This window comes from Lytechinus pictus, chromosome 11, assembly GCF_037042905.1.
Source record: "Lytechinus pictus isolate F3 Inbred chromosome 11, Lp3.0, whole genome shotgun sequence".
NCBI lineage: Eukaryota > Metazoa > Echinodermata > Echinoidea > Temnopleuroida > Toxopneustidae > Lytechinus > Lytechinus pictus.
This window is the reverse complement of record NC_087255.1, coordinates 27026919-27043118: the sequence shown is the minus strand read 5'-3', so window position 1 is coordinate 27043118 and position 16200 is coordinate 27026919.

Genomic DNA, 16200 nt, shown 5'->3' with positions numbered 1-16200 from the left:
TGCCTTCATCAGTTTTATATTGATTTTGGAAGCGATACTGTGGATATTTCCTCTGCTTGAATGAGATGGTGATTAGAACCCTGTTCTGACTTTGCCAATTCAACAAATATGAATATGATGACCAACAGCTTTATTATTTCCAATTTCGCCATATGATGGAACTATCAGAAATTCTCTGTTACAATGGTTATTTGGTGGGGTGTCAGAGATCAAAATTTTAATTTATCTTAATAATATTACAGCAATTGCCTGATTGTTGCAGGATATAGATTTTGAAGCAAGCATTTCTAAGAAGCATCAAACCTGCAGAATATGAACAGATTCTGCAATTAAATTTTCAAAAGTACTCTATATTCACTTTATTTAACAGAAAACCCCCGAATTTTTCTATAAAAAATAACAGCTTATTCTTTTTGCAATTTTGCAAGACCAGATGGACTCCATCTTCTCATTGGTGAATGGATCAGAGAAAATATTATGCATCCATACCAGGGAATGTAGTTATTAGTTACCTAAGTCCTCACCAATTCTATGCTTTGTGACAAAACATCAGTCTTTTTCAACATTAGTAATGCTGAAAGCCTCAGCTGGTTCCAAGGAAAGGGCAAATCATCCAGCTTCCTGCATGATTCTTCATACTACATTCAATGTCATTATATATGGAGTGCTACTGAAGGAATTTTTTAAAGCATATAACTTTGGAAAATGAAGAGCATCTAATGTCGGTAAAAAAGGATAAAGGGAGTACAGTTTGAAAGCATATAATTTGACGAATGAGACTTCAAACCGATGGTGTTTAGAAGGATGCTGATTCAATATCTGGGAAGACAGATCCATTGTATGAGATGCATTTGTTTTTATATTAGCTTTAACACAATACAATTAAATACAATTTGCAAATGTATTTGTTTGACGAATGAGACTTCTAAGTGATGGTTTTCCAGAGGGATGACAATTTGATTTCTGGGAACACCGATCCATGGGAAGCGATGCCTTTGTTTTTTTAGCTTAAGGTGATTCCTTACATTACTGAGATGGATGTGGCTGCTCTCTTCCGTTTCATGTACGTATTCCCTTTCAAAAACATCTTCCATTTAAAGGGGTTGTCACATATCAACGTTTTAGCCAGTGTACGCATGGAAAGCTGTTTTCTTATTTGATCATATTGCTCAATAAAAGAATTGCCTTAAAAACCATAGAATGATTACTTGATGTAAATGTTAGATTTCTTGATAAATTGTGTTGTTCACAAAAGGTGATTATCAATATTAAGAAATAAGATACTATATAGAATGGTTTAACTATACATATGCTGGCATATATGCAAGCTAAAATGTCCTGGTGAAAGTTATGAGCAATCTTACGAACAACTGTTGATTCTTCCTTGTGGTAAATGATTATACAGCAAATTTTCACTGATGTTGCTTTAGCTTCTAAGAAAGGATCACCAGTCGTTCATAAAGCTGTTCGTAAGTTTCAGGCCCCAGGTGTGAATTTCCTTACCCACCCTTTTTCTTTTGAGATGTAATCATCTCCATTTTACATTTTGTGATATGTAGGCCTGTGCATGAACTTTTCAAGTTAGATGGCTATCTGCATGTCTATGCATTTCATGGAGTGATTTTATAAGGTACTGAATTTTTTGCATCTGATTGGGATGAAAGAAAATATTATCGGTGACATCATTGACTAGACCCTTCATAAAATATTTGATGACATTTAAAAACTGGTTTTGTCGTATTCATATTTCGTTGGAGGGGGGGGGGGTTGTAATCTTTAATGAACTGAACAACTTATGGACGCAAATATATTGGCATTTCACTTTCTATTTCTCTCCTTTTTTCCTCCTACTATATTTTTGTAAATGGGTTTGTTTGTTTGTAACCAATCCATGATAATAGATGTCACAGGAACAAGTCACACAACATTTAACTGGACATTGAGAATTATACATGACAGCTTTTGTCAGAATCTCCACGAAGCGGTTGAATACTTCCATGCAAAGTCTTCAGATTATGGTCATTTGTTTACCTCAAGAGTCAATTTGGAGAATGGAGTCGAGACTTTGTTCACCAGTTGACCATTTGGTATTTGTTTGCCAGTCAAAAGATTTTGAAAACAACCACAGTAACCTATATTTTTAAAGTGCTTTGTTTTGAAACAAAGTTTATGGCAGAGTTCTTGGCAGGAAGCACAGTTTGGAAGACAAAGGATGTGGGCCATAACAAAGCAAACGGGAGCTTTTCATGCAACAATTAGTGATTTTCACTGACAACTGTTATAAGCTGCTGAAATCCTTGCTTCTGATTGGCTTAGAGCAAATTAGTCAATGAAAATCACTGACTACATGCTTCATGATACACTCCTTAGGAGTTCAAGGAAGGGAGACCAAAGATGGAAGACAACACAAATCTCCAAATGCAACACCTAGTGGGACACCTATACAGGTCACTTTTTACAGATCAGTGGAAGTAGGAATTGCAGAGGGTCAGGTTAATCGCACAAATGACCTCCTAGAAAGAATCTCCAGTTGAAATCCCATGACTTTACCCAATATAAACTGGCAGGCTTTTATCATTATACTGTATTTTAGGCAAAAATAATAATAATGATAATAATTAACTTGATTATTATATACATTGTAGTGCCTCTTCCAGAGGATTTGTGGTCAATGGTTTTAAAGTGGGAAAATGTTAAGGGGAGAATGAAATTACCATATAAGAGCAGCTTGTTTGAAGAATTCCATTCAAATTGTGTCTTTTTCTGCATTTGATGTATATTCTATTCATGAATATTCATAAATATATGAAGAATCCCCAGAATGCAGTCGGGTTTGAACAAAAATGCTACAGAAACTTCAAAAAATCTAATTCCAGTCTATAAAATTTATCATTTATGAAAGCAACCTTTTGTAGTTGCTCTACAGACCTTTCATAAACCCTACTTTATCCTAACATCTAAGTACTTATTAGTGTCATCACAGTGCGATATAATGTCTTCCAATTGATATTTAATTTCACAAGTTTATATAGCTGGCTTTAGAGGCTTGTCACGTATGTAAATTTTCCTGCTGGTAGCAACTTGATATGTATTTCGGAAGGGAAAACTGAAGGAAAAAACAATACTTTCACCATTTTGTTTTTGTGGTTATTGCAACTCACAAAATATAATTTTTTTGGGGGGTGTAGATATTTTATGCCTTTAAAGGAGACAATTCATTATTTTTAGAGCTTTGGACTAACCTGTTCTGAGCTACAGCATTACAAAGTTTGAATAATTTGATGATGTGATTAAGTTTTGTTCATAACTGGGATTCTTTATACCTTAATAATTTGTAGGTTAATAGAACACTTCTTAAGACAACGTGAGGATTGTATTACAAACAATTACAGTGATGATTTATTTTTTAGGTCTACTTCATTTCGCTTTATTTTATAGCTATTGTTATTCTAATGCCAGTTAGAATTGCCTTTTCCAGCAAATAAAAGATTATTGTAAAAATTAATTGAAGTAAAGCTCAGTCATAGATAATTATTCTGTACATATTTGTTTGAATTGCAGCAAACACAACAACAACAGGTTTTATTATGATTGTCTTAATGATCACTTGTAAAAGTTAAATACAAGACACAAAAAAAATTATGTTATTTATTATCATTCTCATTCAGAGGGAAGAAGAATTAATTACTTGATACCCATGTTGAAGTAGGATATTCCATCGATATGCTAAATGACAGCTGTTCAACCTCAATTGGCAATAATAAGACCCTGGCACAGGGACTATTATTATTGGCAATGGCGGGGGAAATGAGATTGACTTTGAATAGTTGTCACATGGGATAGTTGTGGTAGTAAATGGTTGTGGTATTTAGTAGTTACATATAGAAGAAGAAGTAGTTTAGAAGCTGTAGTAGTAGTAGAAGTAGCAATAGTATTTTTTCAGTAGTAGTTATAAAAGTTGTTGAATTTGTTAAAATGTTCTGTTCAATCTTAGTAAATCTATTTGATATTGATGCTATTTGACATGAAAAATAAAATATGCAATATTTGTGTCACCCATTGCAATTCTCAGTGTTATCAAAGATCAACAACAACAAATCACAGTCATTGCGATAATACTATCAACATTTATTTAGGATCAATTTTGCAGTTTTTTTATGCAAAAGTTTAAAAACAAAATACATGTAGAACCGTCAATCAGTATATGACGTGAATCACGCCAATTTTGTACAAATTAGGGACACTGGAGTGCTACATTGTGAAGAATTATCCTAATGATAAATGGACGATACAGACAACCTAAATCTCTGATTTCCATCTTTTGAATTTTCTGTCTCTGCTTAAATTTGCATTTTAAAAGATAATGACCAGAACCTAGTGCATGCTTGGAGTACCTTCACTGCAGACATGGGGACAGAGACTTTCCATTTCAATAAACGGTCTTTTCCTAAAATGTAAAATCATTTTTGTCTTTATAGAAAATGTACATTGCAAAAACGTGAATTCCATTTCACAAAGGTAAATTTATTGAATTTTTACATGAAAAGTGAAGAAACAAATCAGATTTTCCATTATGATTTACAAGTAAAAAAATCACTGTCCCTAATGGTAAAATAGTTTCAAAGGTATTCTGCTTTGTAAAAAAAAAAGTAAAAAACCATATGGATACATTGAAACTACAAAGAGATGCTTCTATAAAAGAAGATTGAATATTTTCTTACCTATAAAATTGGTGAACATTATGAATTTTTGAATTCATTGAAATGTAATGATGAATTTAAAAAGTTGGTGGTAATAATGCCTGGTGAGCGCTTCATAAAGCTGTCCATGAAGTCATGCACTACTTCAAGTATATAATGGGAACATGTTCTTAAAGTCAGCTACATAGGGAAATATCTTGCGTCACAAGAAAGGGTCACCAGTCACATATATGTAAAGTGGTTTCATAACTTACAAAACTGCTTCATGAAACACCCACCAGATGTGATAACTGAGATATGGTCCAACTCACTGATGGAATCATCATGGGTAGATATGAACCTGTTCCCTGTAGACCAATTTATCCTCTTCTTGAGTTACTCCCTCTATCACCAATCCACAACCCCATGCTTATCAGTAACCTGAGAATGACTTCAAAATTATCTCTTTCAATCAATGTGCTTGTATCGCTGGGCACTTTCACACGAGTGTTGAGATGGCAAGGATTAGTGGGTCAGGTGCTGAACAGTGCACCACAAAGTCAAGGGTTCAGTTCCCAATGTTAAAGAAACATGTACGCAAAGATTTGGAAACAAACGTTTTGAATTGCGTATCAGAAGTAGCCTTCTGGGTTCTAATTGCATTTCCTTGAGCTAGACTAAATCCATTAGTAATGGTAATTGAGAAATGAAAATTATATTTCAAGGTTGTATTTGGCATTTACCAGGGCCTGGGCAGAAGTACTATTACTGCTGATTAATATGATGAAACGATTTTGCAATACTTGTTTGCTACCCGTGTGAAAACTCTCACGGAGGGTTGCACCAATGTAACAGAACCTTGCTTGAGAAAGTCATATAGATAGGGAAGGAAACTGGCAGCCATTTTTGCTAATTAGACTTTCCAGTAGAGATAGTGAGTAAGGTTGTTTACTTCAACTGTCTGGGAAGCGCAATTGCCCCTAGGATACTTGGTGGAGCCATTCACACTTTGACTTTCAACCTGTTTCACACCTTTGCATTTTCAGCTTGCGTTCAGCTTTGTATTGCCCCAACATAGAAAAATGCAGTCAAATTAAACAATTGATGCGATGAGACAAGATCATACAAGGTCACTTGGATTCATCTCGCTTTAGTTTGATTTTTTTTCAAACTTTCGCGATTGAACAGATCAAATTCCTTACAAGCATAGAGGAATGGCAACCAACAAACGCGAGAAAGAATGAACAGTGATGAGCAAAAATGAGCAGCTTATGCGGCCGACAGAATTTGATCAATGAGGTTTATGCTTATCATGACAGTTGCCATCGATCTTATTCATGAAGTTTTAGGGACTTGCAACCAACTTTTGAATTTCTGCATCTCGATAATGCAGTTTGAATCAATTTCATATCGTCATAGTTTGTGTATGCCAGAATTAGCAAGTATTTTATGTACAATTCCACTGCAGTATTGTATCTTCAAAATTTCAAATTGCACTTGTTGAAAATACACTAGAGGACAGTTGTTTTTATAAGCATTTTCTTGGCTCTACGTGTATTAAGTCGCTGTCATCCACTTCAAAATAAAATCCCTCAGATAATTGCAGCATCCCATGCATTATTGTTGACCCCTCAATCTATCGCAAGTCCCTGGGGGAGCATTTCATGAAACAAATAGTCAGTGGTATTCACTGACAGAAGTTATAAGCTACTGAAATCCTTGCATCTGATTGGCTCAGAGCAAATATGTCAGTGAACATCACTGACAAGATGCTTCATGAAACAGTCTTTGACTGAACAGATCCTTGTCTCCAGAGTGTCCTACAGAGGCCTCTGTGTTTAGTGTTTTGATTGGCAACAACAAAATATGATTAGTAATGGGCAGGATTTGGAGGGAATAAATGCTGTCATCAGGCATGACAAGCAATTATACATTCTGTATTTGCTTGATTACTCCTACAGATGTGTGTCAAGACATTCTGCATCCTCCACAATATTGACCTAGTTCCATGAAATTTCTTTACATGTATGTACTCCCCCCCCAAAAAAAAAAAAAAAAAATGGGGGGGGGGGATAAAACTTTATTCTTCATTGTAAGACTTCCATTCAGCTCAATTAATAATATAATTTATGTTCATCATTTCTTTATCAACTATAAGTACCCTCATGGAGAACTAGAAATCCCCTGTATCATTCCTATTGGAATTATAATCAATTAACAAAATTATTTTTTCCCTAGTATTATGAGGTTAGTCACAGCTATCTGGTTCTCCTTTTATTTTGTCAGTCATCCGGTGTGGACAGTGTGGTGCAGTGGATATTTGCTTGAACAGTCAGACAAATAATATGGTTGATAATTGAGATGATTCATAGTCATATCATTTGTAAACATAAAGAGAAATGTGCTAACAAAGGTAATAGCAGTAAAAGACAAAACATGCTCAATAAAATCATACATGTGTCTTTCAGATGGTCATGATGCCACTTGTATTTAAATGCATTATTAGTGTATTTATTTTCATAATGGGTTTTTTTTCTGAATGCATAAAAGCAATTTCAGTGATTTTTACATGATGTTTAATTATCTTTGATCTTGTATCAAGTTCGAATTTATGTAAATGACATGTAGGCCCTATATAATACTGATAAAATTGATCTTCATATTAAAAAGACAATGGATATTAAATTTTTTTTTAAAGAATTTCCTTTGGCAAATTGTTGTGCAAATCTGTTTACCAACGCAATTCATATTTCTTATGAAGAAAACGATGTATTTGGAAATCATATATAAATCGGTCAGTTGTGCGTCAAAGTGTACCTTTAAATTCCCAGAGCCTTGGGCTAGGTATTTTCATATCATATTTATACTCTCGATGTGTGTTTAGATTGACAATAGAATACCAATAATATCAAGGGGTCACAGTAGCTGACTGGCTCTGCTGTTAGGCCGCACTGCAATATTGCAATATTGGTACATGTCCAATTCTTTTTCTCATATTTTTCCCTTTTATTTGCACAATATTGGGCTAAATCAACATTGAAAGAACACACCCATGTATCTCAGTATTTGTGCTTATTTTCTTCCACAGCGGCAATGATATTTCTTTATTTTATTGTAGTAATTTTGTTATAAGACTTTCAGTCCATTACAATTGTCTTAATGTATTTTTATTTAAGATTTTTCATCCATTACAGTCAGTTTTTGTAAATATAATAATTTTCATGGTTGTTTTTGCAAGATGAAAAATTTATAACATAAACATCTTTGTTTTTGTTTTTTTACTGAATGAAAAATTAATTAGCATTTTTTAGCTTCAAATTCTTGCCTTTATACGTCACATTATTGAATATGTTCATTAAGGGTCATTACTTACTAAATGTTCATTTCATTCTGTGATTCAATTAGGTTATTTCATGTTAATGAAGTGAATACCCATTACCTGCCTTAAATACACCAAATGCTCAATGAACAACCCCAAAATAATTGTCCCATTAGAATCAAGTTGTGGACTGCCTATGGAAGCACTGGCATACAGAAAGGGGGGGGGGGCTTAGATGTAAGCTTGAGAATTTTTGGGTAATACTGCATCATTATCATTTTATTAAATTGTTTAACTTACCCAAAAATTCTCAAGCTTACATAGGGGCCATGGACACCCCAAAATTTTCACAACTAAGAATAAAAAAGGGGAAATTTGCCCCATACACCTTGTCTGTCCCCTATATTTTGCTTCATTACTCTACCCCACAATTGTTCATATAATGGAGGATCTTTAGCTTATTATATGCTGCCAATCTTCATAATGGGATAAATTTCCTGTTATGTTTATAAATTATAATAGAATTTGGCAATTAGAGATGCTTTAAATGTTAAGAGGCGATTGATAGTTAAAAGTATGCTTTACTGTAAAAACGATTTTGAATACTCAGTATTACAAGTGAGAAATGATGGAATCAAATTTTAGTTCTTTTTTTTTGGGGGGGGGGGTGGGTGCCCCACAAAAGGATAATTACCCTGGCTTTTGCAGAGCTGCTTTCATGTGCTCAGCATTTCCAGAGAAGAAAAATCCCCATTTACCTCACCAAGGTTTTTTTGCAGCACAGTATGGACAAATGCCTTGTTGAAGGAAATTAGGATTTGAACCCACAACCCTCTCATCAAGGGTGTCAGAACCACTACACCATGACACCTCCATAAAATCCAATCTGCAATCTGTCATTTGTTATGACGAAAGATAAAGAATATGGCTAATAATGAATGGAACTGAGATTGTTAGTTTGAATGAGACAAGAGGTCTTAAATGACCATGTTGCCATATCATTAGCTTGAACAAGAAGAAGAGACCTTTGACAATGTTGCCATGTCTCAGTTAGCTTGAACAACTGGAAGCCTTGTCAAGGTTGCCCTGTCTCTATTAGCTTGAAGAGATCTGTAATGACAACTTGTCCTATCTCCAGCTGATACTATGGCATTGTTCCTTTAACCTTCTGTGATGAGTAAGAGGAAGTGAGAGGGACATTCTCCAAAGTGTAAATTTCAACACGTGATCTCTCTCACTGGAGCTCAACCCTCTTTTTGTGAGTAAAATCTTACCTGCATGGTAGACAAGCAGTCTCTATCTCTAGCCTGCATATGTTCATGAGAGATTGTACATTTACTCATGTTAAATGCATTTTTGATCAATGCTGACTATGTATTATACGTTTTAAAGCATTTATTATGCCTTTAAACATTAGCCATAAACTCACTCTTTGTGGGGGGGGGGGGTATTAGCATATTGGTACTTGCAGCTTTCATGACTCATCATCTTCGAATACAAGATAGAATTTAAAACATGAGAAAACAAACACAGACAAAGACAGAGAGAAAGATGGTTGGTGAGCAAATAGTATAAGCTGAGAGAAATGGTCTGCAAAAGTTGAGGAAGGAAATGAAGAAGAACAATCAAGGAAAGAAATTATATGGGGGCATAGGCAGAGCCTACAAAAAGTTCAGATAGCATATGATTAAGTACATGTAAGTATGAGTTCATTGTTGATCACTGAGTTACTGTATTTACTTTTTGTTCATGTGTTTTCCCTGTCTGTTTTTGAAAAAGTAGGCATAAATTAACACAAGACCTTATTTTTTCTTGGCTGTCCTCCCATCCCCCCCCCCCCTTCTGTCCATTCACATATGCCAATTCCTCTCTTTCATGCTTTCTTCCTACCTTATCCGTCAAGCATCATACCACATGTTGGGTGTATGCCTCTCGTAATACTGACATATTTGATAATCTCTTGATGACACATGAATGCTGACTGTAAAGATTATTGAAATGAGCGTAATCATTTAGGCTGAATCATGCTGATGTAACCTCTCAATATACTTATTTCCTTTCAGAAGAATGAAATAAAATAAGAAAAACAAATTTATGGGCTATGTTTTGAAAACTAAGTGCTCTAATATTACATCCTTATAGTTTCTTATTGCACCTTTTGAGTTCTGCAGGGGCTCTTTTAATAATTCATTTTTTTATCATTTGGTAAAAAAAATTGTTTGCATTTTCAAGAGCCCTTTAATATAGTCTGAGCTTTCTTTTGAGCTCCTTATCATTCTCCATCTATTCTGTCTCCCTCCAAAATCTTTTCCTTTAAAAAATATAACAGGCTTTCCATTGACTTTGAGCATGAACAAGGCATAATTTTGAATTATCACTTTAGAACTTTCAATTTTATCTGTAGGGCTACATATTACATCAATAGTCACTTTTCTTTTATGCAGTAATTCATTCTGTTTAAAGTTTGAGAGGTCGTTCCGATGTTCTATGAAGCACGATAGATATAAAAACAGATGCTATTAACATAGTAAATTAAGTCTTACTGTAAAGTATGGGTGAATAGTGTGCAGTAGTATTTGGTATGTAAAGTCTGCCTACTCAAGACACTCAGTCTGGTGCAAAATGGCTCTTGAAATCTATGAGTCACAGAATGACTGAGAATGAAATAGCTTAAGGTTTCTGAAGAACTGTTCAGTTGTTATAACAAATGCTATATTTTTTAGTGATATCCTTCATTTATATTTTATTTTTTCAGTGAAAATTAGTTGAGAAATTAAGTTAGACCTTGTATGTTTCCTTCATGTTGTATCATCATAATGCCCTCGCTTGAGAATTTAGGGTATGACATGCAATAGAATGATTCATCATCAGGGTGTCCTTGGTGTGTTCACATTCCAAACCATGAAATTGACCACAAATGAACATACCCTTTGTAATAGTTATGTCTGCATGGTTGCGAGGGAAGCCCTTCAACAAACATGAGTCACCCACTATTCATCGAGTGTGGGATCTAAACCGACGACACGATCCCCTGTCAGCAATGTTTACAAATCTGGGGGAAAAAATAGAAGTAAGCCGATGGAGTGCTGACATTTTTCAGAAATAAAATAATTGATCATGTTTTGTGGTAAAACTTAAAGTATGAAGAATTTTTTTTCTGTTTTATCATTTCAAAAAGTGCATCAAAGTGATACAATATGAAATACCCCCCAAAAAACAAAATGTATGGGCCTGTATATATATTTATCAAACTACAGAAGAGATATTCTCAAATACTCTTTCCAGTTTTTATCTTTGTTCAACGAGTGAAACCCAAGCTCAACCTGTCTGTATATCGTAAATACTTTTGTATTGTGTTCATTTTTTCTTTTGGAAGATTTGTGGCAAAGTCCAACTGTAATTGCCTCTTGCTCTAATTTCAATGCCTCTGGGTCCCCAATTTCCGTCTGGAAGTGAAATGCATTGTCTGGAGAAAATTGGAAACGGATTCATAACAAGGTGAAGGAGAATCCTCACCTGGGATGAGGCTCTGGCTGTCATCTATATTATAACAACAACAAAATGAATAGATAAATATCTAAAGTAAAAAAAAAAAATGGGAACCCGGAACAAGTCTCTTTTTATGACCATCACCTAGGCCTATATTCAAGTAGCAGCCTAAAAAGAAAAGAAAAGAAAAAAACTGTAAACCTAGAACTATAGTCTCTATTTATGACCATCATCTATATTGTGGCATTACCAACCCCCCCCCACTCCCCTCAAAAAAAAAAAAAAAAAAAAAAAAAATGGGAACATGGGATACGTCTATTTTTATGACCATCACCAGCAAAGCAGCAACCCCCCAAAAAGGGGGGAGAAAGTGGAAAAAATAGATTAATAGATTAAATAGTTAATTTTTTTTATGACCTTCTATGTTAAAGCAGCAAATGAAAAAAAAAATGGAAAAAGGGAACCTGGGATAAGTATATTTGTAGTACCATCACATATATTCCAGCAATAATGACAGCATAAATAAGAGAATAAAATGTTGTAAAAAAAATTGTTTTGGGATATCCTCTTTCGGAACTTATACCTACCGGGTATATTCTACAAACAGCAACCTCCACCCCCCCCCCCCACAAAAAAAAGAAAGAGAGAGAGAGAGGGGGGATGAAAAGGAAAATAAAAAATGGAAATGTGAAGTCTACAGAATGAATGGTACCACCAAATCTGTAACTTTATTTTGTTGTAATTTGGTGCCTTTTCCAGAGTTTTGTAGTTGGGGCGCTTCACTGCAATTTTTTTATTTAAAATATTGTTTATCACCTCTCACTACAAAATGCCTTGTAACAAAAATATCAGTGCCCTATTCTGGACGGGTTTTTATACGCCCGTCCTAGACCTGACGTATTATTTCAGTGAGGATGCTTTATTGCAAGTTTTATTGAATATAGGCCTACTGTTTTTCTTGTAAAATACTTTTTAAGAAAAATGTTGGTGCCCTTTTTGTAGTTGTTGTTTTGCTGCAAGTTTCATTTTAATACTATTATTTTGCACTAAAACAACACCTTTCCATCCTTCTGCATGTACCGTTATTGAAAGAGTTGGAATCAAACGCTAATTAATACAAGGTTGAATCCTTTTGTGTCTCACTCATTGTGGCATTGGTGGTTGGCATCTAGTAGTTTATATATCCATGACAAGAAATCCTAAAGTTTAATCAGTGATTTTCAAAATTCCTTTCCTGTACTAGTTTCTCAGCATGTGAAAGATTGCAGTAAAATAATAATAATGATAATAATTGGTATTTATATAGCGCTTTATCAATCTACGACTGCTCAAAGTGCTTCACAATTATTATTACCTGGTCACTGGATTCATCAGAGCATTTCAAGCAGCCTGTCAGGCGCAAACTTGCTAAACCATGGGTGAGAGTGGCAAGGTGTGGATTGACGCCTTGCCAAAGGACGCTAGACCATGAGTGGAATCGAACGCACGACCCTCTGATTGCAAGGCGAGAGTCAGAACCGCTACACCACGGCGCTTCCACAAGTAAAAAATGTATTTTAGTTCCTGAAAATCAAAAAAATACTGCAGCAAGGACAATATATTTACAAGCAGGTGAAATGGTTTTCCTGGTTTGGTCACATATTTGAATGGATTTATTTGTGGCTTTTGGAAGAAGAAGCTTCGGGAAATTTGGTTAAAAAGTGGTATTTTCATCCCTATTCTCTGCTATGAACAATCCGGTGTGTTTCACTTCTTTCTCTTTCACGTAATGAGCCTAAGTCCAGGTGAGTGTTTCATGAATAGTCATGGATTTTCACTGACCATTTTATTCTGAGCCAATCAGATGCAAGGATTTGTATTAGCTTATAACAATATTCAGTGAAAATCATGGACTACCTGTTTCATGAAATGCTCCACGGGTGACATCTCTTATCCGCAGAGCTTTTGTCCATTTCCTGTTGGTAACATGAAACCTGGAAAGAAAGAAAACGCATCGTCAAATCATATTGTTCCTTGGTGAAAAAGATACATTTAGCTTTCACCAAATCCTAAGACTAGAGAGATGCCATCTCCCTGTTGAACCTCGGGTAGAAGAAATAAGAGCGGAAGTCGCATTGGGATGTATCTATGAAATGTTTTCTCCTTACTGAAAAATCCTTTTTCAAGAGGTTCTTAAACTATCTTCTCTGTAAACAAGAAGGACATTCACCTCATCATGCATCCAATTTTGATGCCATTCTGCTGCCTAGCATATGAAATGTATCTTGAGTCTCCCTCTCATGGAAGACAGTCAAGAGACATAATACACTCTCTTTATTAACTTTAGTCATGCTTGCACAATCCATAGAGAATAAGAATAGCAAGGTAGAAATCTCTTTAATGTTTCTTGAGAGACTACGGCTTAAAGCTCCGTAATCCTTCAGAAATGTCATGGGATTTACAAGCCTTCATCTAGAATTAGTCTCAGTAGGCGGTGCTGCACCCGCCAGAGTTTGCTCAATCTCAAGATTTTAGCCCGATCAGCCCTCGTCGCGATTAATCTTGAGATTCAGGAAACCCCTTCTCCACCAGCGCAAGAAGAGCAATTCGTTCTCCAGCAAGGCATCGATGCATTATGGTCTGATGTTTTTAATAAATAATCCTGGGGGGCGTTTCATGAAAGGACTTGTCGGACGTTTTATCCGACAAGTCCCATTTTATCCGACAGTTACCATAGTAACAGTACCTCTCAGCCAATCAACATCAGAGAAAGATGTCAGATCTGACAACTTGTCGGATGAAAATGTTGATGAAACACTCCCCTGAGTTGAATCTCGAGTGCGTCTGCCCCTGCGAATTAGAGGGATAATTCTTAAATAGTGTGGTATTTTGCAAATAATCCTGAGTTGACTCTTTTACTTGTAGGATTGCGTAATGTTGCGATAATTGCGTCTCCACTAAAATAATCTTGAGATTGATCATATCGGGATAATATGCCGGATTAGAAATAGCGCAATTACTTGAAAACTTGGGCTGGTGCAGACGGCCTTACTGTTGATTTCTGTGGAATATGTTTATCTCTCTGGGGGGTTTATGATAGATACAATGCTTGAGGGTTAGTATAATCCTAGGTCCTGTGTAACACAATGCTAGCAATTAATCGTATGCTTAATTTTCATTATTAATTGTACATTGTAGTCAATGAAATCAATCATTATAAAAAGGTCTTTGATGATTGCTAAGCTTTGTGTTACGGTCCCCTGTTCACAGTCACTTTCCTGAACCCATTGACGAATGCAGTGAGAGTTGTTCAGTGGTACTGTGAAAGTGATTTTGAAATGTCATAACTGTCATAGCTTTTTTCTTAATTTGTGACAATAATAGCGGTCTCTTTTCTCTGAGAGAAATGACAAAAGAAATGGCAGTTTTCCAGAATACCACACTTCATTGTCCAAGTTGTATTTAAAAATTAGTTATCAATAACTGAACCATATAGTAGGCCACAGTTACACGTACCTGCACAACAATATCTTGATAACATCAGCTACGATGCACTTGTATTCGATGTTATCACTGTGTTCAGGTTTCATGCATTAATCACATGCAAGTTATATACAACTCTTTGTGTGCTTGAATCTCCATTGTCTATATGTCATTTCTGGGATGTGACATAAAGAGATGATAACTTCTTTAATGAATGAATTAAGTGTATGAATTTGGTAGAAGGCCTAGTAATATTGATTAATATTCAACAAAACTGAGTATCATTTGAAAGAAAGCATACATGAATCAGGTTCATGCTCTAGTTAAAAACTCAAGTCATCAAAAGAGTAGAGCAATACTACTTGTGAGTAAGGATGAATAAGCAATCAGCCAGGTTTTGTATCAAGTGTCATTGTATTGTGTCGTTTAATTGTGTCAGCATGTATTGTGTAAAAAAGTTTTTACACATATTCCTCACGATGTATGCTTGATTTCCTCTAAAATAATTTCTTTAATGTGTACAATACACTAGTGTGCAAGTTCATTGTCTTCGTTGGTTTGAATACTGCAGGTAATATGAGAGATCTCCGTGACTTGACTTCCCAGCTTGTTTGCCAGCCCTGATTATTCTGTTTTCTGCTATTGTGAAGTCGCAGTGAATGTATTGAGTTTTCGTTAGAGGGGAACCAGAGCCATAATTGCCTGAGTAATTCATGAAATTCTTCACAATGTGAGCATGTGTGGTTTCTTGAGTGGTTTTATTGAGGAATAATTGGAATTTTAAAATCTGTTTAGCTCTGCCTGTGTACCCCCCCCCCCACCACCACAAGTAGAAGGGGAAAATGCTACCAGGACTTCTACTACCATCCCTCCTTCATCAAGACAACTCCTACCAATATCATCATCACCACCACCATCACTACCACCATTACCATCACTACCGCTGCTACCACCTTCACCATGACCACTTGTCTTTTCTCTCCTTATCCCCTCGTTTTCTAGCCCTTGCTCTTATTCATCTCTGTATACTCTTCCTTCATTTCCCCATTTATCCATCTCCCTTCCCCACTCAATGCCCCCTCCTCCTCTTAAAATGTTGTTGTGTTGTGTTTCTCTCCCCATGCTTCTCCTATCCTAAAATCAAAACTTTGTTATATTATAATGCTCAAGGGGAGTTTCAGATAGATCAACTTGCAAGTGACTTCGTTAAATATTCTATAAAAATTACTTGAGGCAAGCGTTTAGAATTTC